The sequence below is a fragment of the Scylla paramamosain genome, chromosome 2 (assembly GCF_035594125.1).
Source record: "Scylla paramamosain isolate STU-SP2022 chromosome 2, ASM3559412v1, whole genome shotgun sequence".
Lineage (NCBI taxonomy): Eukaryota > Metazoa > Arthropoda > Malacostraca > Decapoda > Portunidae > Scylla > Scylla paramamosain.
In genome coordinates, this window is record NC_087152.1 from 4,060,428 (window position 1) to 4,082,500 (window position 22,073).

At 42.6% G+C, this 22,073-nt stretch overlaps 1 long non-coding RNA gene across 3 annotated transcripts in view; it reads left to right on the top strand.

The window, feature by feature from the left end:
- The first annotated feature begins 1,854 nt into the window (after nt 1–1,854).
- LOC135108658 (uncharacterized) overlaps nt 1,855–22,073 on the top strand; it is a 103,116-nt gene continuing 82,897 nt past the window's right edge. For 2 of the 3 annotated variants that reach the window (XR_010272386.1, XR_010272382.1), the window contains exons 1-2: nt 1,855–2,708; nt 13,142–13,204. This is a non-coding gene — a long non-coding RNA (uncharacterized LOC135108658). The remainder of the gene's footprint in view (nt 2,709–13,141; nt 13,205–22,073) is intronic. The other variant, XR_010272379.1, reaches the window with a different exon arrangement.

Here is a 22,073-nt window from a genome sequence, read left to right on the forward strand (position 1 = left end):
AAGTATGGACAACAGTGAATTATTACTTACGGAAAGTAACATATTCATTCCTAAGTTCATTCCACCCACTCCAGTGCCAATACAGCAGCAAGACTATGGAACCTATTGTCGGAGATGTATATCATTTCTAATTCTTCGGGTGTGGCGCCATCCTCCCGAGCAGAGCTGCTCTTTTGTTCCAAGGTCCCCAAGTCTGTGAAGAATTCGACCTTCAGAAATTCTCCATAAGAGGCATCAGAGTTAGTATAGCCATTAATCTAGTAAGCATCTATGAGTCGATGGACTGACTAATGCCTCTCCATCATTGGTGTAATAGCCCTGTTCCCCTTAGCACATTATCGAAAGTTAACCTTTGTCTCATTAGTTTTATTGTGGTAGACTGAAAGATAGGCTTTACATTCATCTCCAGTCTTAAACTTTTTTTTTCACCATGACATTCCTTAAAAATCAAAACACACTTAAATGGTTACAAAAACAATCAATCCCGTTATCACTAAATGTACAAGACGCCTTTTCGTACGCGCTTTTCATGGGCGCTAACTGGACTTCTACTAATTCTTGGTTATTCCCTCGAAGGAAATTGCCTGTACTCATTAGTCCTCTAACAAGACATATAAGGTATAGGTGTGTAGGTCTGCTGGAGTGTTGCTTGGTGTCGCGCTCTTTCGTTGCGACTTACTCTGTTTTGGGTAGTTTGTGTCGTTCCCACTGGAGTATGTTCTTGATATCCACCGCAATGAGTTCAGTGGTTGACAGGGTGTGAGGGGTGCTGGCCATGCCCACGAAGAGGCTCTGCGGGTGAGTGACCAATTTATCACTCCTTGGCTCGGTAAAGACACCCTCATATTGAATTTTGAAGAGTTCTATGGGGTGCGGTTTGGTTAGGTTAGAGGAATGTGAGGAATGACATTGGTCTTCATTAGATCATAAATTTGTCACTTAGAACATGGAATGTTCATCAACTGCATTCATGCTTTTTTTTTTTTTTAATGTTTTATGTAGGAGGGACACTGGCCAAGGACAAAAAAAAAAAAAAAAGGCCACTGAGATGCCAGTCCCAGAAAAGGGTCCAAAGCGGTAGTAAAAAATTGAACGATGTGTTTTGAAACCTCCCTCTTGAAGGAATTCAAGTCATAGGAAGATGGAAATACAGAAGCAGGCAGGGAGTTCCGGAGTTTACCCGAGAAAGGGATGCAGTTAATACTGCATATATTGGATGAACCCAATAAGGTGAAATGTTTTCACTATTTTTTTTATTTACATCATGGTATATATATAGTGGTTTGTTATAAACATGCAATGCACAACAGCTTTTGTGTATATGCCCTGCCATTTCAACCCTTCATTACTGTATAAGAAATCTTTTATATGAAGGTGTTAATTGTTGCTTTAATAACAGTATGTGTGCTGTGTTCCATCTTAATAATGGCATCTCTAAAATATTTTTCAGTCTTTCGTCTCGAAGCTTCTGACTAAATACTCACAAGCTGCGGAGCCTTATGATTTTTCGTCGGCGAATCTGAAAGCAGTTACTCAATCACTCATAAAACTTAATTAAACTAACTGTAGTGAGTGACTGTTGTTTCATGATGATGCCTTGAGTATGAGTACCCCAGTGTGAGGGAAGGAAGAGCTGTGAGTGGCTGCTGAGATGTGGAAAGGAGGGAGGGAGGTAGTGGTGAGGGGGTTAAAGACAGGATAACTATGCTCTCTCTCTCTCTCTCTCTCTCTCTCTCTCTCTCTCTCTCTCTCTCTCTCTCTCTCTCATATCATTATTAAAATGAAAAAGAAGTTTGTATTGTCAGTGAAAACAAGCAGATGATGAAGTTACTTCCTCGATTTGTACTCCAGACAAATATTCGTGAAGCTGATACTGTTGGTTGGGAAGAGCATTCGGCGGCACGTTATGAAGCAAGAATTGAGACAGTCACTACACGGACTGTTTGTACCGCAAGTTTACAATGACATCGATCAATGACCAATGAGTCGTCTGTTTGCATGAGTAGGTAAGGTCTGGGCTGGGAGAGACGAGACGACAGTCGAGCGGTACGGAGCCGCGGAGCAGAGCCAAAGCGAGCGAGTCAGTGTGGCATGAGCCAGTGGCGAGGCAGGGTGTACTGCTCCACTCCGCTGCATTTTGTTTGTGAACCCCGCTGGGGGAGGTCTGCCCTTTAACTTTCGGCGTCTTCAAACCTCATGCGACCTCTTGCCGGCGTTGTTGTTAGGTGAACCACGCGGGTCACGGAGGGGAAAATGCATCTATACTGTCCGAGGTGAAAAAGTTTTCGACAGAAATAAACTTGGAAGAGTAAGAGAGCGTCTCGTAGAGGGTGTGTTGAACGTGTACCTGTGTGTTTACCCTGACCGTCCCGCCTCGGCCCTCCCGCTCACGCCTCTAGATATGACCAGAGTCACCCGAGGGATTATTAGCGTGAAGAGTGCGTGTCAGGCGTCGGGCACAAGCTATGGCCCCACTGTGCCTCCTTGAGAAAAGTACAAATTAAGAGTATAGTGGGTTTGAAAAGCAGAAAAAAAAAAAAAAGTTGATGGTCACAGCAAGGACGCTGGGAGGCCGAAGGCGTGAATATTGCATCTTGTGAGCGGCGTGCGTGGCGAGGCCGAGAGGCGCGGCGGCCGAGTGACGAGGAAGTATGAGGGTCCGCGTGTCGCCGTGGCTGCCCTGGTGGACCTTCTGCTGCGTGTGTCTGGTGAGTGAGTGAACCCGGCAGCGAGCAGCCAGTGTCCTCCCTCTCCCTCGCCCTTGCTTCTCTCCAAACCCATTCACACTCACCTGCCGCCAAATCACACCTCCCCTCACCTCACTCCCAACCTGGCAAATCACTCAACGTGTTGGATTTTGTGCCACGAGTCGCAAGTTGGGAAAGGAGGCAGTCATTTTTTAGAATTTACATGATTTTGGTTACTCGTTCCGTGTGTAATCGCATAACGTGTTGAATCTTGTACATTTGAGAAGATAAAAGTTTATTATGGTAAACCTGTATTACAACTTGCTCTTTTCATCCAGTGATATGTATTTTCAATAGTACATTTTTTCGTATTTGTCTTTGGAGGTGGAGTTCTTGAATGTGGTAGTTCCATATACTTATTTTTATTTTTACTTTCATATTGTTATTGCTACTATTTATTTATACATTTATATACATTTATTCATTTCAAGGGAGGCCTGGTATTTTACATTTTACAGAAAGGAATTTACATTTATCCAGAACATTTTAGAATTACCATCGTGTTCCTGTGCCTATTACATTTCAAGAGGCGCTTGTGATGTTAAGTACGTGTTGCTTGTTAAACTCTAGTCATTGTAATGGGAAGTCCTTCTCGAAATGGTCACTTGGCCTCTCCTCCTCCAGTCGCCCCTCTCCCCACCACCACCACCACCACCCACACACAGTAGCAATCCCTTTCTCCGTGATTGTGTCCGTGTTGACATTTCGTTAGTGCGTCGTTCCATGTTTCCTTTACGGTTTTTCATTTGCGTTCAACATTGAATTTTAAAAGTGTAGTAGTAGTAGTAGTAGTAGTAGTAGTAGTAGTAGTATGTTTTCCGTCGCATGTTTCGTTATGTATTACTAACTAACAATATTTCTGTTTTGCTCATGCTGTTAAGTCCTATCTCGCCTCCAGTGCCGGGCTTCAACCTTTGCCTGCAGTGGTCTCGGGATATAAGTACTAGTAGTTTAAAAAGGGGAAGCTGTTTTGATTCGGTTCATTGGTTTTATCGCATGTTAAAAAAAAAAAAAGTTCTGGGAGGTATATGTATTTTTTGTTCAGAGAGAGAGAGAGAGAGAGAGAGAGAGAGAGAGAGAGAGAGAGAGAGAGAGAGGCCCGTATTCTGAAACGCTTTGCTGTCTCACCACGACTATTTTCAGAGGCCACAAAGATGATTACCTGGGTTCTCAAGAGCGTTTCTCCTATTAATAATGTAGAAATCTTATCAATCTGTCACTAAAACTGTACAAACATCCGTAAAAAACCGTGCAACTTCAACTAGAGCTTTCTGAATGCACTAGTGGAGGTGGTGCGGCGCAGAAGTGTTTTTGAATATTGGCCTAACACAATCATCGCAATACCAACATCGTAAGAGAACGGATCACATTCCGAAACACTTCTGCCCACGTCGACTACTTAAAAAAAAAAAAAAAACTCTACTCGAAGTTACACGGATTTTTAAGGCTGTTTTTGCAGTTCTAGTGAGAGATTATTAAGATTTCTACATTATTAACGGGAGAAACACACTCGAGAACCCGGCTAATTATTTCTATGCCCCTTGAAAACAGTCGTGGTGAAAAAAGCACAGCGTTTCTGAATACGTGTCTACATCTGAGTGGTGATCTTGATGGAGAAGAACCAGCTTGAGTAATTCACCCTCCTTAGGCTTGGGGATCAGGCAGTGGATTCGTGATGGCCAGCTATTACCTTCCCGGAGCGAACTTATAGAACCCATAGAACCCATACAGTCTTCTCTATGGGCGGGGCTGAGACGCTTCACACCACCCATATCCATACCCTCTTAGCCAGTGTGTGTGTGTGTGTGTGTGTGTGTGTTGCCTTGTCCATCGTGAGGCATGTGGCCAATAATTTCTCGGCAGTAATCGTGGCATGAAAAAAAGGGGTATAACTTGCACCCAGCCGAACAAAGGCGAGGTGTGTACGTACAGCGGTAGCGGAACGAAAGGGTGGTGTGTGTGAACGCGGTGATCGAAGCGAGTATCGAGCACCGCAGACCAGGGTACCGACTCGTAGACTGTAACCCTGCGCCGCTCGGAAGCTTTGAGGTCGCTGCGAGGCCCGTGTTGATAATAGAAAACGAAGTACTAGTAGTCGCCGCAGAAAACGAAGTAGTGGTAGCCGGCGCGGAGGATGAGTTGTTGGTCTCCTTCATGATCATAACTTCTCTGTGGCTATGCGGGGCTTGTGTGTTTGTGTGTGTGTGTGTGTGTGTGTGTGTGCGTGCGGACGAATATGTAGATGCCTTGCTCATGCCTTGCCCAGAGCCTCGAAGCAAAATGATCACGAGGAAGGAAGGATGGGTGGTTTTGAAAGATTTATAACTCATCGAACTCCCTCTCTCTCTCTCTCTCTCTCTCTCTCTCTCTCTCTCTCTCTCTCTCTCTCTCTCTGAAATATTCGAGTGATAAATATAGCTATAATTATCACAAGTAATCACAAACTCTTTCAACATCGTAATCAGTCAGCTTTCATGATCATAGCAGGACGCTACAGCAGACATTATTAATTAAGCGCTGTATTTCTCCCAACGCTCAAGACGCAGCACCGCACAAGTCTTCTGCAAAGCGTATAGTTCTGATTCTCGCATCTCTTGGGATATTGCAGGGCTGGGGCGATGTACCCAACCAGAATGAGGAGATTGGGAAGGTGTCGGCTACAATCTTGAGCCTTTAACTGGTAATGATTGTATTGCGTTTATCTGGTTAGACCTGGAGGATTTTCACTAGCAAAAATTTTAACTCCAGGTAGTAGAAGATTTTAACTCTACAAATAATCCCCTTGCCATCATCATTGGCGTCTTTTGAAACCTTACCTCAAGCTTGTACCGCATCATATATTGTTAAGTTGAAGAAGAATCCGTAGCAGTCTAAGATTACGCCAACATTGCGCGAGGGATGAAGTGAGCTGGATATGCTTTATGTTTACTGATTAAGAACGCACCACGCTCCGGTAGGTGGTTAAGTGTACCAGGATATTGTCCACACAGTACTAAGGGCAACATTCTCCAGGCGATATGTTGTCTTATCTCAAATACTTTTAACATGTTCTAGTTTTCAAGGGCGTTTTTCTTGATGCTAGTAAAAAATTAACAAGGGTTCTGCGCCTTCATTGAGAGAGAGAGAGAGAGAGAGAGAGAGAGAGAGAGAGAGAGAGAGAGAGAGAGAGAGAGAGAGAGAGAGAGAGACGGAGAGAGATGGGCAGGTTTAACGGAAGACTGCTGTGGCCACACTCTTGAGGAAATGTGCAGAAACAGGGATCAGTGCAACCAAAACACCAAACTTCTAACCAAGCCATCTAAATTTCAAGACTTCAGGATGAATGAGTGATTTTTGATGGTTAGGTAGAGAGAGAGAGAGAGAGAGAGAGAGAGAGAGAGAGAGAGAGAGAGAGAGAGAGAGAGAGAGAGAGAGCGCTTGACTGATCGTCTCTTTGTAGATAGTCACGATAAAAGCCTGCAACGTTTTATAATTCACGTGTAATGTTGATCGTAGCGCTGTAGGTTATCATATCAGCTCCACGATACTGTATCACGCCTGGCGACAATAAGCGACGCAGAGCAATGGAGTTACGATAGGGACAGTTAGTTTCTCAGGTTTCCCATCACAGGATAACACAGCAAACTTTCATTTACTTATCCGGTTAAATTTGTAATGCAAATGGTATAAACACTTAACTGGATACCATAACTTACCCATACTAATATATCTAGTACTTTCCACATCACTGTCTCTCAGCATTACTTACGTACACAAAGGAGTACCTCTCAGTTGTGGGTATTGGACAGCATGACGTACATGTACACAAAGGAAAAAGCAAACAGCAGCTGACCTGTGTGCCCTTGCGAGGTTGTTTGTGGTAAGCGGTACTGTCTAATCTCAGACAAGAAATTTATTACGTATTAGTCATCTGGTGGGTTATCACAAAGAAGCCTTAAGGTGTTTGTGGTTTGCGACTGTAAATGTATACATGCTCAGGTCAGAGAGAGAGAGAGAGAGAGAGAGAGAGAGAGAGAGAGAGAGAGAGAGAGAGAGAGAGAGAGTAAATACATAGGTATTTAAAATGTAAACTCATAATCGTAAGTTTGTGATGTATATATATATATATATATATATATATATATATATATATATATATATATATATATATATATATATATATATATATATATACACACGACAAAACATACTACTACTACTACTACTACTACTACTACTACTACTACTACTACTACTACTATTACTACTACTACTACTACTACTACTACTACTACTGATACAACAACAACAACAACAACAACAACAACAACAACAACAACAACAACAACAACAACAACAACAACAACAACAACAACAACTACTACTACTACTACTACTACTACTACTACTACTGGGGAGGTAGTGATGGCAGGATAAAAAAAAAGAAAGAAAGAAAGAAAAAAGAAAAAAAGATTACTAGTACAGCGAATGACGAAAACGAAGTGAGGATTTAGAGAACCGAGGACGAGGAGGAGAAGGAGGAGGAGTAGGAGGAGGAGGAGGAGGAGGAGGAGGAGGAGGAGGAGGGCGAGGCAGGGGAGGAATGCTTAAGCCCCCAAAGAATGACAGCAACGAGTATCTTGACTAAAGGGTGTCTTGCATTTATTTCCATTAGCCTTCGTTAGCAGGTATTAATCCGATGGTGGTGGTGGTGGTGGTGGTGAGGAGGCGAGGTGTCATAAATTTCGAGCTTAGAGTAAGGGGCACGTGGTTATTCCGTCCACTCAATATATTCGTAAATTATAGTGCAGGTGAACATGCAAGGGAGCCGCCCGTGAAAGCTGTGGGTGGGTGCAACACGTATATACAAATTTTTCACGTGAGAAAATGCCGTGAGATTGTTTGAGGGGGAGAGGAAAGGGTGTCGGAGCCCAGTAAATTTGTAGATAGTCGAAATAATTTGTGAAATCTTATTAGCGGCGTGTTCTAAGAGTGCAGGCGCTAAGGAGGATGAAGTGGCTGTAAATCAGTTCATTTTCACGCGGGAAAGTGACGCGGGATTGCTTGAGGGGCCCCGAGGAAAGGTGCCCCGACCTTATAAACCTGTAGACAGTCGAAATAACTTGTGAATTTTGTGTAGGGGGTGTGGTGTGTGTAAAAGGAAGTGAAGTGCCCATTTTTACCTGAGGAAATGTCGTGAGTTTCTTTGAGAGAGGGGAGGGAAGGGTATCAGGTGGGGGAGGGGGTGGGTATTGTAAATTTTTAGGTCGGAATGATTAGTGGAATTTATTAGCGGCGTGTGTAGAAGTGTATTATGTGTGAAGGGAAGTGAAGAGCTTGTTTTTTTTACGTGAGAAAATGCCGTGAGATGGTAATGAGGGGAGGAAAGGGTGTCGGAACCTTGTAAATTTGTAAATAGTCTAAAGAATATGTGAAATCTTATTAGCGGCGTGTGTAAGGAGTCTGACGTGTGTGGAGGAAAGTATGTGCCTGTAAATTTATCTTTTTTAGTGAGAAAATGACGGGAGACTGTTTGAGGGGAGGGAAAGAGAAGGTGGCGGGACGATGCAAATTTGTGAGCAGAGTGTGTGGGACTGTAGTGTGCTTAAAGGGAAATATTGTGCCGGTAAATTCGTCCTTATTCAAGAAAATGACGCCACGGTGTTTGAGGAGGGAAGAGAAAAAGGGTAATGGTATGATGTTAATTCTTGAGTCGAAATAATTTGTGTGCTACGTAAAGGGAGGTGAAGCTCTGGTTAATTTGTTCACTGTAGCCGCGGGTGGGTGTGAAGGCGGCGGTTCCTGGTAAGTGGCAGAAACCTAGAGGGGCGTCGCAGTAATGTTCAGAGCCCTTAGAAAATCAGCGCGCATGTGCAGTCAAGCATACGGAGGGGAATGGAAGAGAGTGTAAATTTTCGGTTGCTTGAAATGACTTTTGAATGTTTGTTGATGACGCTCATTTCTTGCCACGCCGGAAAAGGAAGCATTTGACATTAATGAAGAGAGATATATATATACATTTTCATTTAGTGCCGTTAAGTTATAGTTAGTTATGTGATGTATTTTTTTTTTTGGGGGGGGGGTTATTTTTCTTATTTTTGTGATGTTAAATTATGGTTATGGTGTAAATTTTTAGATTTGAGTTTTAACTAAGACTTAATGGACGCAGAAGATAATGCAAATAATGAAGCGGATATAAAAACGACTGTGGCGATGTTTTTTCTCTCTCAAAGTGACAATGTTAGGTTTGTTTAATTAGTGTAGACGGTGATTCAATAAAAAATATACATAGATTTTCGGTAAAGGCAGTGATGATTTGTAATTACACGACTACAGCGGTAAAATATCTTACTTCATGACTACGTTAGGTATGTTTAGTAACGGTATAGATAAAAAAAAAAGAAAAAAGAAAAAATGGAAGGGCACCAGGAAGGATGGGAACTACAAAGAGATTAAAAATGTTATAGTTAGCGTAGAAGTTTAGATTTAGACTATAATGAGGATACGGAAAAGAAGCAAAAGGTGATGGAAAGGAACGAAACTGGAGAAGTAGAAGTTTGCTATAGTTAAGTATTAGCGCAGAGATATAAATTTAAACCATGATAAAGGACACGGAGAGGTAGAGGTAGCGTAAGATGATGGAAAGTTATGAAGCGGAAGAAAAATATTAGTCAGGTTTAGTTATAGCGTAAAATTTCATGTTTAGACTATGGATAAGAAAGATATATAGAAAGGTATTACGAGGTGATGAAAAGTTACGAAGCGGTTGAAAATGTTACCTGCGTTTAGTTATAGCGTAAAATTTCAGGTTTATACACTGAAAGATATATAGAAACATAGTATAAACTGATGAAATAAAAGTTACGAAGCGGCTGAAAGAAAAAAAAAATTAGTTAAGTTTAAAGCCAACCAAGGTACGTATACAGATAGATACATAGATAGATAGACAGCTGTTTGGTTATCGCAAGGAGGTATACGTTCAGATTATAAAACAAGACATGGCCAGGCAGCAAGAGGCGATGAAAAGTGATGAACTGGCAGGAAACCATCCCGGCGTGCATGCTTCGTTGTCGCCTGCGAGAGAAAATAATATCACAAGTTCCTGAAATGTTGTTGGCGTGTCGCGGCGGGATGCAGCGTCCTCTATTTCACTCTGATATGCATATTTTGCTGTTGGTAAGATAAATCACGGGGGCTCCAAAAATTCCGGCAGATTTATTCTTTGTTAGGAGTAAATATGTACCGCGTTGTTGTAAAAATGGAGATATATATATGAATAAAAGAAAAAAAAAAGTGCGTGTCCTCAGCTGTATGTGGGAATCACCGCGGCGCACATACACACACAAACACACACACACACACACACACACACACACACACACACACACACACACACACACACACACACAAACACACATACACACAGCATAGTTTTCGCTTTCACGTCTGGTCATCAAAAGGTGTGTGTGTGTGTGTGTGTGTGTGTGTGTGTGTGTGTGTGTGTGTGTGTGTGTGTGTGTGTGTGTGTGTGTGTGTGTGCGCGCGTGTGTGTGCGTGTTCGCCGCTAAACGACTCGACGGTAAAAATGAAAAGAAGATGGAAAAAAAAATAGTGCGAATGAAAATTTTATTCTATTTAATTTTTGCAGTTTTTATACCTCATTCTTCAGTGGGGGGAAATACAGAACCAGGTATATGTGTATGAAGAGTCAAAATAATCCCTGGTGGTTTTTTGAAAGAGAATTAATAATCAAGGTACGTATGAATATATTTTTTTTCCCTCAAACCTCTCTCTCTCTCTCTCTCTCTCTCTCTCTCTCTCTCTCTCTCTCTCTCTCTCTCTCTCTCTCTCTCTCTCTCTCTCTCTCTCTCTCTCTCTCTCGGTTCATATCAGAACATACTATCAATTGAGCGCTTCATGTACCCGTAATGAAATAGAAAACGTGAACACCAAAATTTAATACACCGAGAGGGGAAAAAAAAAAGAAAAAAAAGCGAGGAAAAAGAAAAAAAAAAACCCTTCATAGTTAATAACAATAATACTCCGCAAAAAACAAAAACAAAAAAAAACATGAACAATATCACTTAACATTTACTACGCTGACGGCGGGAAAAAAAAAAAAATACGAAAAACAAGTTGAGAAAAAAAAAAAATAAAATAAATGAATGAAAAGGTATTATCATGGGTGGGTGGTTGTATGCGGTAGCGATGGTGGTGGTGGTGGTGGTGGTGGTGGTGGAAGCGGTGTTAGGGGTACTGGAACGAGATGGCACGCAGCGATAACACCTTTCAAGCGCGACGCCCCTTCACCCCTTCCCTTGGCTGGCGTGAGGGGAAGCCGATCCTCGCACCTCCAGGGCTGCTAAGGGGCTTCTGGTTCCCGCTTCCCCTGCTAAGTGAACCCCTGCGTGCATCACTAGTGGCCGTATGCTAAAACACTTCTGCGCCGCACTTCCACTACAATGAAAAGACTCCAGTTGAAGTTACGTGCATCTCTAGTCCATCACTCTCTCCCTTCTCTCTCCTCCCTTATGCTCCCTCTTGCCGCCTCTAACCTGCTGTATATATTTCTCATATCCCCGTTCATCTCCGTCCATCACGTCACTGGTACTGTCTTCCTGTCCAGCCGCTTCTATGTGAATTACCTCAGGATAATTCTGTCTACGATTGTTAGAGAAAGTTCCCTCAGCTTAACCTAACCTAACTTGATTCGACGTGTGTATAATTGTGTTCTGTTTGGTCTGTTTTGTTGTTCGTTTTTTTTTTTTTTTTTGAGTTCTTATCTGTATTTCTCTCTCTCTCTCTCTCTCTCCCTCTCTCTCTCTCTCTCTCTCTCTCTCTCTCTCTCTCTCTCTCTCTCTCTCTCTCTCTCTCTCTCTCTCTCTCTCTCTCTCTCTCTCTCTCTCTCTCTCTCTCTCTCTCTCTCTCTCTCTCTCTCTCTCTCTCTCTCTCTCTCTCTCTCTCTCTCTCTCTCTCTCTCTCTCTCTCTCTCTCTCTCTCTCTCTCTCTCTCTCTCTCTCTCTCTCTCTCTCTCTCTCTCTCTCTCTCTCTCTCTCTCTCTCTCTCTCTCTCAACTGGTGGTGTTTGCCTTCTTGTCACCCTCGTTATTCTTATTCTATTTTCTCCCCTCCGCCCTTTCTTTTCCTTTACCGCGTAACTCTTGCTTCCTGCTTTTTTTTTTTTCTCTTCCTTCTCCCCAACCACTGCTCCCCTTTCCTCTTTTCAGTTAACCTTTTATATCCTCTCCTTTCTTCCCTCTATGTTTAGTTTTATTTTTCGCCACCGTCTTATATATCTTGTTTGAATTCTGTTATATTTATTTCTCTTTGTTCATTGTTCTTTCTATAGCAATGGGTTTTCCAGAATATACAATTGTTTATATATATATGATTGCAACTTAAGTGAGTGAAAAATAAAAAACTAAACTCCAAGCCATTGTATATATGATATGTTGCAAAGTTCATTCTTGTTGTGTTGCTGCTTGAAATGTGAATGTATATCTACGTAATCTTTTCACTCACAACACACGCAGTTCGTTTACAAGGGATTTTTCCTTTCGTTACGTTTTCTTTTCATATTTAAGGATTTTATGTATATTTTTACGTGTGTGAGATTCACCGTCTTGAGAATCTTGCGCTGGACTTTCGATCACCAGTAACACCTTCCCGCTGAGAGCTCATGTGGTCCGCTCTATGGGTCAAGTTAAGAGCGTTCAGTCAATGCACACTGAATCCTTTTGCTCGAGGGAGACGGTAACTGCTCGCTCGTCTGTGGAAATCTTCGCACCTGAGAGGAACGTGAGCCGCATACTGCAAAGTGACAGGCGAGGAGATGGTCACTGATGTGTGTGTGTGTGTGTGTGTGTGTGCATGATTCGTTTGTTGGCTTTCTTGAATTCCGCACAGTAATTTGCCACGCGATATGCAAGTACGTACAATGATTTTTTTTCTTCTCCATTTTAGAACACTGGTGATTTTATTGTTTATGTGGCTAAAAACAAAGCTGATGAGGTTACTGCACCATCTTCCCCAATGCGGTCAGAATGCAGCCAGTTAAGTTACTTATATTTCTCCCTAATTTGCGGTGATGTGCGTGGACGCTTTGCTTTGCATACTTAATGAAACATCAACAAGGCGGCAAGTGATTCAACAACACAGACAAGGAACATTTTAAAGAAAAGCCGTTTTGTAACTCAGAGAAACGATACTATGGATGTTGAGAATGCAAATGAACCAACACAGTAGTAGTAGTAATAATAGTAATAGTAGTAGTAGTAGTAGTAGTAGTAGTAGTAGTAGTAGTAGTAGTAGTAGTAGCAGTAGTAGTATTTTTTGTTACTTACGAGGGTAGGAACTTTGACATGAGCTGCGCGGGGGCGGTTCTCCGTTACTGACGTATTTTTATTGTTGTTTCAGCTGCAGAGCGGAGTGACAGAGGCCAAGAGACACAGGAGGCCAGACTACTGCGAGGATATAAAGGTAGGTGATGCTCCCTCGCCAGCTATATACTCCCACAACTGAGTTTCTTTTTTTCACACACCATTTTTTCTTTGCGCAGTCTTTCTCTTTCCCCGCGCAGTCGTAACAAAATGTACCATTGTATAAAATAAGAATGAAGGCGTACCGAGCTCTGTACTGTTTGTGTGTACTGGAAAGTTATGGAGTGGATTGATTGAAATTGGCTAACCCTTTGACTGTTACGGGTCTTCTAAAATTGATTGAAAGTTATGGCGGTGCAAGCTTGGTGTATATTTTTCAAACACCATTGACAACATAAGGAGTGATGAAGTGCCTTAACCCTTTCAGCACCCGTGGCTTTATTTCTGTGAGGTCTATAGGTTTTTAAGGGTGTTTTTAAGTGCATCTCCAGTCCATCACTCTGTCCCTCCTCTCTCCTCCCTTAATCCCCCTCTTCCCGCCTTCTCAAAATAAGTTCTGCCAAAAGACTTAAGACTCCGTAATAACAGTGTCATTTAGCGAAGCGGAACTGTATAGGTTACGTCATTTTGTCCAGCGATGTGATAGTCAATGAAGGTGTCACGTGGTATGTATGTAACACGTACCTAGGTGGAATACGTATGAGGGGAAGAGAGCTAAAGAAAACGTTTTGAAGATACATTGATCTGAGTTTGTGACGCTGATGTATGTGTGTTTGTGTGTGTGTGTGTGTGTGTGTGTGTGTGTGTGTGTGGGGGAAGTGGATAATGAGGGATGATTTGTAAGGTGTTCGTTTGATAAGTACATGGTTTGGTAATGGAGGTGTGTACTGGCGGGTAAATGGGGGTGTTATTCCTCTGATGCGGCAAGTGGGTGTGTAATGTATGGCCCAGGAGAGAGAGAGAGAGAGAGAGAGAGAGAGAGAGAGAGAGAGAGAGAGAGAGAGAGAGAGAGAGAGAGAGAGAGATTGTTACTTTTACCATAACTTTCCTGGGTCGTTTTACTTTTTTTTTCTGGTTCTACTTTTTTTTCGTAACAAATGTGTAAGATTTAAGATTCAGTTTACTCTTACCTCTCCATGTTTAATTTTTTTTTCCCCCTCCGTTTGAATCAAGTTGAAAATTTTCGTATCATTTTCGTTGTCTTCTGTCACTCGTTTTTTTTTTTTTTTTTTTTGTAGTCTTGTAATCCTGTGTGTTTTTATGTCTTTGTAAGGTCTGAAACTGTAAATCCGCCCCTCAAGTATATATTTTCCTACTCCTCATTTTCCTCTATCATTCTCCTCCTCCTCAAAATCTTCCTACCTTTTGTCCTCTGTGCACAATCATTTCAAGAGACATTTGTAACTTGGCGCGTTGCTGTGAAAGGGAAATAAAATCATGATTAGATCCTTGACTGTTTGACGTGCAGCTGACAGTGGAGGGAGAGAGAGAGAGAGAGAGAGAGAGAGAGAGAGAGAGAGAGAGAGAGAGAGAGAGAGAGAGAGAGAGAGAGAGAGAGAGAGAGAGAGAGAGAGATGGCTTGATCAGTATGTGGCGGAATGGCTCTTTAAGGGGAAATGAAGAAGGGGAGGTGCGTTTCATGCCTCGCCGTGGCCACCCCTCACGCCCTTCTGATTCATGGCCTGGTGAGGGGAGAGAGGGAGAGAGGGAGAGGGGATGAAGGTCTCGAGGGTCATGAGTTCCCCATCCTCCTCCTCCTCCTCCTCCGTGCGTTTAGTGAGATAGGGAGAACCTCTTATTCTGCCTCCTCTGTACCCAGTGGTGGTGGTGGTGGTGGTGGTGGTGTGAAGAAGCGAGAAAATTTTTACGTTGTTGCCCAGAATAAAATTGTTGTTGTGTTGTTCTTTTTCTTAGTAGTAGTAGTAGTTGTAGTAGTAGTAGTAGTAGTAGTAGTAGTAGTAGTAGTAGTGCTGTTCATAATTATTTCCTTGCACTTCATTCTTTACTAACAAGACCTTGAGGTTATATGTGTAAGCGGATTATCTATTTATTTTTACCCATTTTAGTAGTGTTGGAATCCTGTGGTGCAGTAGTTCTACAGTCATGTGTGAGTGAAATAGAGTTAAAAAAAAAAGTACACGTGCTTTTCTTACCATTTCGACGTCCACTTCAATGAAAACAACAGCGGTCTTTATATTTATTTCTGCTGAGCCACAGTCAAAGGGGAGCGGGAAAACTTATCTGTCACTCCGGATCAAAACACGAACAGAGGCTGCCTGCCGCTGCTCGGGTCGGCCTGCGCGTCATTGGGTTCAAAACAACACCCGCCGCTCGCCTGCACGTTCCACCTTCCTGTTACTGTGGCAGGTGAAGAGGAGTACAGTTTTACCAGTAACCTGTATTAGTGAGAACTGTCGTACACTAATAGTTTTTATATATTTTTTTTCGTTTGAATCGCTTATTTCACTAAAAATGCTCCAAAGAAATATAAAGTTTTTATTCACTAATCAGAATTCATGAAAATCTGGATTAGTATGAACTTCCATTTTCCTCCTTTAGTTTATCGATTATTTAGCTTTTTCCTGTGTAAGTTTCCCCAAGCAGCTACGAGTCTTGACAGTCATTTCCGCAGTTACACTCAAAGGCACAGCGTCTATTGCATAATCATGTTTTTAACCTCTGCCTCTGAACTTTTAGGCTCCACCCACGTTTAAATAAGGAGTTTAAAATATATTATTGTTCACTCGTAGCGGTTATGTGGACAGGAGTTGCGTGGAAGCAGAGGAAACGGAGCTTAAAAGTATAACTGTAGGCTCTCGGTTCTCTACAAAAGACACTTATAATTCCTGTGCAGTGTGTTTGGAGGGACACACGAGGAAGCGCGTTTGTGTTGATTTCTATTGTCAAACATTGATTTTCGTGTATTTTAATCCGTCACAGCAAACTAGTAGTAATAGTTATCTGGTTTCTTGTCTGGTTTCCTCTTAAAAATAGTTATTGTCTAGTTTCTCCCGCCCAAAAAAGGAAAAAAAATGTATACGCAACATTTTCATGCCTTCAACTTTACAATCCCACATCTCCGATTAAATAGTACTACTTGTCAAAAAAAAAAAAAAGGAAAAAAAACACTTAAGGGACAATATATATGCTGCTGTTTGTTACTCCCCTGTGTACATTTTTAGACTGGACTGATCGGGACGGGATAGAAAGAGAGGGCGAGGAAGAGGAGAGGAAGTGATGGGCGGTGCAGGGTGGGGCGATGTGAAGGCTTGGCTAGGGCTTCCATGCTACAGAAGAGGGTGAGGAGACCTGGTGGTGATGTGGAAGGGTTAGAGTGAAGTCTAGGTAGGAGTAATGCTGAGGTGAAGGCAAGGGTGAGGGTGAGGCGTGAGTGGCGGTGAGGGGGCGCAGCGGGGCGGGACGGTGAGGATTGGGAATGAGGGTGAGGGAAGGTGAGGGAGGGTGAGGGAGATGGGGGAGGTTAAGCTGACCTTTAATTTCTGATTGATTAATGGAAGAGAGGTGGGGAAGGGAGAGGAAGGAGGAGGAGGAGGGGACGTGTTTTGCTGTCCTGGTGGAAGGAGGAGTGGAGAGGAGGGGAGGACTAAGGCGGGTTGATGTTATGGGTCTGGTTCTCAAACGCTTCACTGCCTTATCACCCTCACTGTGTTAGCAGACTCTATTTGAAATTACTGAGATTCCAAAGAGTGTTTTCGTGATTCCAGCGATAGTTCAGCGAGAAATGTGCATCGTCATTGAAAAGAAAAACTCACGAAAATAGAAGAACAAAAAAAAAAAAAACTTATCTCGACAACTTTTCACAGACTTTGTTGGAAGTTACTGAGATTCCAAGGAGTGTTTTCGTGATTCCAGTGATAGTTTACGAAGAAAAGAAAAGAAAAAAAAAACACTAGTGAAAACTTGAGTAATCATCTTTGGCCTTTAAAAAAAAAAGTCCTAATAGGAGAACAAAAAGTTTATAATTCTTGAGAGTTGTGATGTGACCTAACCTGACATGACGTAACTAAGCCTCAATCCTAAAGTGTAAGGACGCCCACTATAATCATTGTTAATATGTTTAGCATCGCCTACCGTGAATTTTTTTTTATTCCTTCATTTCATATTCTTAATCAGTTCATTTCTTTCATATGCACTAGTCATCTTTTTTTTTTCATCTTTCTCTCTCTCTCTCTCTCTCTCTCTCTCTCTCTCTCTCTCTCTCTCTCTCTCTCTCTCTCTCTCTCTCTCTCTCTCTCTCTCACATTTTTCCTACACTTATTATTTCGTCTTTAATCCTCCTCCTCCTTTAGTCTTCTCTTCTTGCACTATATTTTTCCTTTCACGTGATACCTCTGATCTACCCCTCCTCCTGCTCCTGCTCCTTCTCATTTCGTCGCTCCCCCTCTTCTCTTCTTGTCTCCATCTTCGCCTTCTTCATTCCCTTCTTCGCCGAGACACGACCGACGTCAACACACGATCTCCCTCCTCCTTCAGATTCCGACCTCAGCCAGATTAAAAAGTTCCTGTGTTAAATTTTCTTCTCAGCCTTTATTATTGGTGCCATCCATCTATCCAGTCCTCTCTGCTCTGCTCTGCTCTGCTTGCTTGCTTGCTTCTTCTTCTTCTTCTTTTTGCTTCCGTTTTCTGTTGCTCCTTGTTACTGCTCGTTGTTGTTGTTGTTGTTGTTGTTGTTGTTGTTGTTGTTGTTGTTGTTGTTGTTGTTGTTGTTTTTCCCTTCGTGGTCTTTTTTCTTTGTTCTTGTTCTTCTTGTTCTTCTTCTTGTTCTTCTTCCTTCCTTCCCTTTATAATCTTATTCTTCCTTTCCTTCTTTCTTTCTTTCTTTCTTTCTTTCTTTCTTTCTTTCTTTCTTCTTCTTCTTCTTCTTCTTCTTCTTCTTCTTCTTCTTCTTCTTCTTCTTCTTCTTCTTCTTCTTCTTCTTCTTCTTCTTCTTCTTCTTCTTCTTCTTCTTCTTCTTCTTCTTCTTCTTCTTCTTCTTCTTCTTCTTTCCTCCTCCTCCTCCTCCTCCTCCTCCTCCTCCTCCTCCTCCTCCTCCTCCTCCTCCTCCTCCTCCTCCTCCTCCTCGTTCCCCATACTCCCGCGCGTGGTTAGCCTATCCATTGCCTCATGCATCTCTCATAACCGGGACCGACATGAGCTTTAAATCACAGGTAAATTGTTCATCACCTTGTTTTATGCCTCGACTGCACCTTTTATGCTCCCACTTAGCTGCGTGACGGCCCGTCTTTGGAGGGGCGTCTTCTTCTCATCTGTGGCTGCAGGAGAGAAGGAGGAGGAGGAGGAGAAGGATGGGGAAGGGGAAGTAGTGGTGATGGTGGTGGTAGAGGACATATTAGGGAGTGGAGAGGTAAGGAAATGGATACAACTGCAAAAGGAAGAGTTAAGATTAGATAGGTAAGGATACAAATTATTATATGCAATGAGGAAGGAGACTTGGGAGACGTGGTGGTGGTAAAGGGGGAGGAGGAATATAAAGGAACACAAAGGAGTCTCAAACTGCAGCAGATATGTAGGTTCTGACTAGGCTATTTGTGAGGACTACATTATCCAGCGCGCAATAAGAGGAAGAAGAAGAGCAAGAGAGGGACAGAACTAAAGGGTGCAGAAGTAAGAGAAGAAGAATACAGCTAGAAAAAAAAAAACGAAAACAGAATAAAGTACACGAAAAATAGGAAACAACGAGAAAACAGTGAAGGAAAAAGGAAGGAAGATGAAAAAAAAAGGTAAAGATGAATACTAGTGGGAAAAGAAAGGGGGAAGAAACGGGACATTGGGTACGAAGAATAGATAATGAGGAGAAGGAGGAAGAGGAAGAAGAAGCGTTGACATGAGGGTAGACATTAAGAAGTAAAGGAACAGTAGCGAGGCGAGAGAGGAAGGTACGCAGGGAAGAGGACAGGGAAGAATGCTGGGAAGAGAAAAAGTAGGTTGAAGTATGTAAAAGTAAGAGAAAAAAAATATAAGAGGAATACAAGGGAATACAAAGGAAGACCAAACAGCAGCACACCTTGAACTCCTTGCTAAGCTGTTTGGGTACCTGTTCGATTCAAATTACTAGTGAAAGGAGTAGGATAGGATAGAAAGATACAGGATAGTGCAGCAGCAGGAGGAGGAGGAGGAGGAGGAGGAGGAGGAGGAGGAGGTGGTGGTGGTGGTGGTGGTGGTGGTGGTAGAAGAGGACGAGGACGAAAAGGAATAAGAGGAAAGGTAGTATAATGTTTTCTTGCTTCCTTTCTTTTATATATTAGTCATTATCGTGAATTTAAAAGTTATTCTTATTTTTTTCCCATTCATTATTAATCATTGTTTTATTTTTATTTTTTTTATTTCCGTTTTTGTCGTTATCGCCTTTCAGTCTCACTTTCTCCTCCTCCTCCTCGCATTCTCATCCTCTTCTCTCTTTCCTTGTTGGTGTAAGTGTTTGCTGTCGGTGAATCACGCCTCGCTTCATGATATTCAGGGATAACATTTGGTCTGGGATAAAAATTGCGGTTTCTTGCATTATACAATACTTTACTTGTGTGTACTCGTAGGCAAAGCATGTAAGCCTTCTCTCTCTCTCTCTCTCTCTCTCTCTCTCTCTCTCTCTCTCTCTCTCTCTCTCTCTCTCTCTCTCTCTCTCTCTCATTTGCCATTACTTGCTCCTCTTGATCGCGAAGTTGGGATCAAATGAATGTAAGTTAGTTGTCTTTTACGTGTCCTTTCAGAATCTTAAAAGCTTTCCTTTAGAGAGAGAGAGAGAGAGAGAGAGAGAGAGAGAGAGAGAGAGAGAGAGAGAGAGAGAGAGAGAGAGAGAGAGAGAGCACACTACTAGCAAAACAAAGCACATTAGAACAAATATGAAGGTACTCCACCAGTAAACGTCTGTACACACTCGTCTACATAACTCAGTGGTCGCGTACACACATACACACACACACACACATACACACACCTCGCCGCACCACGCTCGGTTTTCGCCCCATCCATCTCTGGCGTCTCTGAGCGGGCCGCCGTCCGTCCGTCCGTTCGGCAGCCGCGGGTCGATGTGTGCTCGTGAATATTGAATCTTTCTGAGGAACGTCCCGTCGGCTCCTGCCCTCCGTCAAAGGCCGCTGCCAAGGTGACGACTGCTGCGACCACGATGACGACGACCACGACGGCTACCACTGCTGCTACTGTTGCTGCTACTGTTATTACTGTTACTGCTATTACTACTACTGGTATTGCAACAACATCAACAACAACAACAGTTACTACTACTACTACTACTACTACTACTACTACTACTACTACTACTACTACTACTACTACTGCTACTACTACTACTACCACCACCACCGCCACTATTACGACAAGACAGAGTGATGCGGCTCCCTTAGGTCACTGTGTGTGTGTGTAGTCCAGTGACATTAAGGAAAATTCACTTTTCTATCTATCTACCACTTATAAAAAGAAAAAAAAAAGAATCATTGTGATATTCAGCGTCGCGTATAAAAACAAGAGAGTAACAATGTTTTCGAGCACAAGACAGTGGTGGTACAGTGTGTGTGTGTGTGTGTGTGTGTGTGTGTGATGCTCCGCGGTAAATCATCGGTGCGCCAGCAATACATCACTGTACCGGCGTCGCGTAATGCTGTGTAAATATTAATGACCCAGCGTATTGTTGTGGTGTCGCTTATGTTATTGTTGTTGTTGTTATTGTTGTTGTTGTTGTTTTTCTTGTTCTTCTAGCCCTCGTCTTTTATTTTTTTCCTCCTCCTCCTCCTCCTCCTTCTACTTGACATTCTTTCACTTGTTTTATTCCAATTTATCTTCTAATTCCCTTTTCTTGTTTTGGTTCTCGTTTCACTTTAACTTGGTCAGTCATACTCCTCTTACCATTAATATTTTGTTCATCGTGCGAGTATTCATAATCGTAATCATTTCCTTTATATTATTTTCCTTCTTCGTCGGCAGTGGAGGCAGTATTAGGTAGTGGCGACGATGGTGACGATGATGCGGTAACTCACGCTTGTGTTATGGGTTCGTACCGCGACGTCTGTGATGGCTGCTGCGTGTAGTATGTAAGGAGGTATGCGAATATGCGTGCTTGTGCTGCCAGGGAGGTTGCGGCGTTAATGGTTCACCCTTACGTGTGCCCTGCCTCGCAAACAGACATTAGTTCTGGCGGTAGTAGTGTTGTGGTGTGGTGGCAGCATATGTAAGTGGCGTGAGTGGTTGTAGTTAAATGCAAAGGACGAATAAACAGCTTTTTTTTTTTGTCCCTCTCTTATCAGGCTGTTTGTGGTAAGTTACGCTGTTTCATCTAAAGCAGCAGACGTATGATGCTACGTTATCTATTTATTTATTTTTAATGTATGAAGGACTGGCCGAGGGCTGCAAAAAAGGCAAAAAAGAAAAAAAAAAGAAAAAAAGAAAAAGAAAGAAAGAGAAAGAAAGAAGGAAAGAAAAGGCTCACTGAAGGTACCAGTTCGTAAGCTATAGTTGTTGTTGTTGTTGTTGTTATTGTGGTGGTGGTGGTGGTGGTTGTAGAAATAACAGTAGTGGCAGGAGGAGGAGGAATAAGAAGGGGGAAGAAGGTCGTGGAAAGCGTCAACTCCAATCCAATCAGAGCATCGCCACCTCAGCAGCTGCAGCGTGTAAACATTATACTCACAACAAGAGCAATAATTAAACCGTGACGCGCGAACTGTACACACCCATTGTCATTCTTTCCCCCTCCCACCGTACATACCCTCTTCCTCCTTGTCCTCCTCCTCGTCTTCGTCACTCGTAAGTCGCAGGTGTTATCAATTATCCGTGGGCGGCGCGACGTACGGTATACCTTCCCTAGAACACCGCGGCCTTTAGCTTCCACTTCTAGCGAAAAAGGAGGAAAGTGAAACAAAAACAACTCGTAAATCACACGTTGGTGCTTCACGAGTCTCTTTGTGGTACATATACGAGGATACGTGAAGCACAACAGGAGG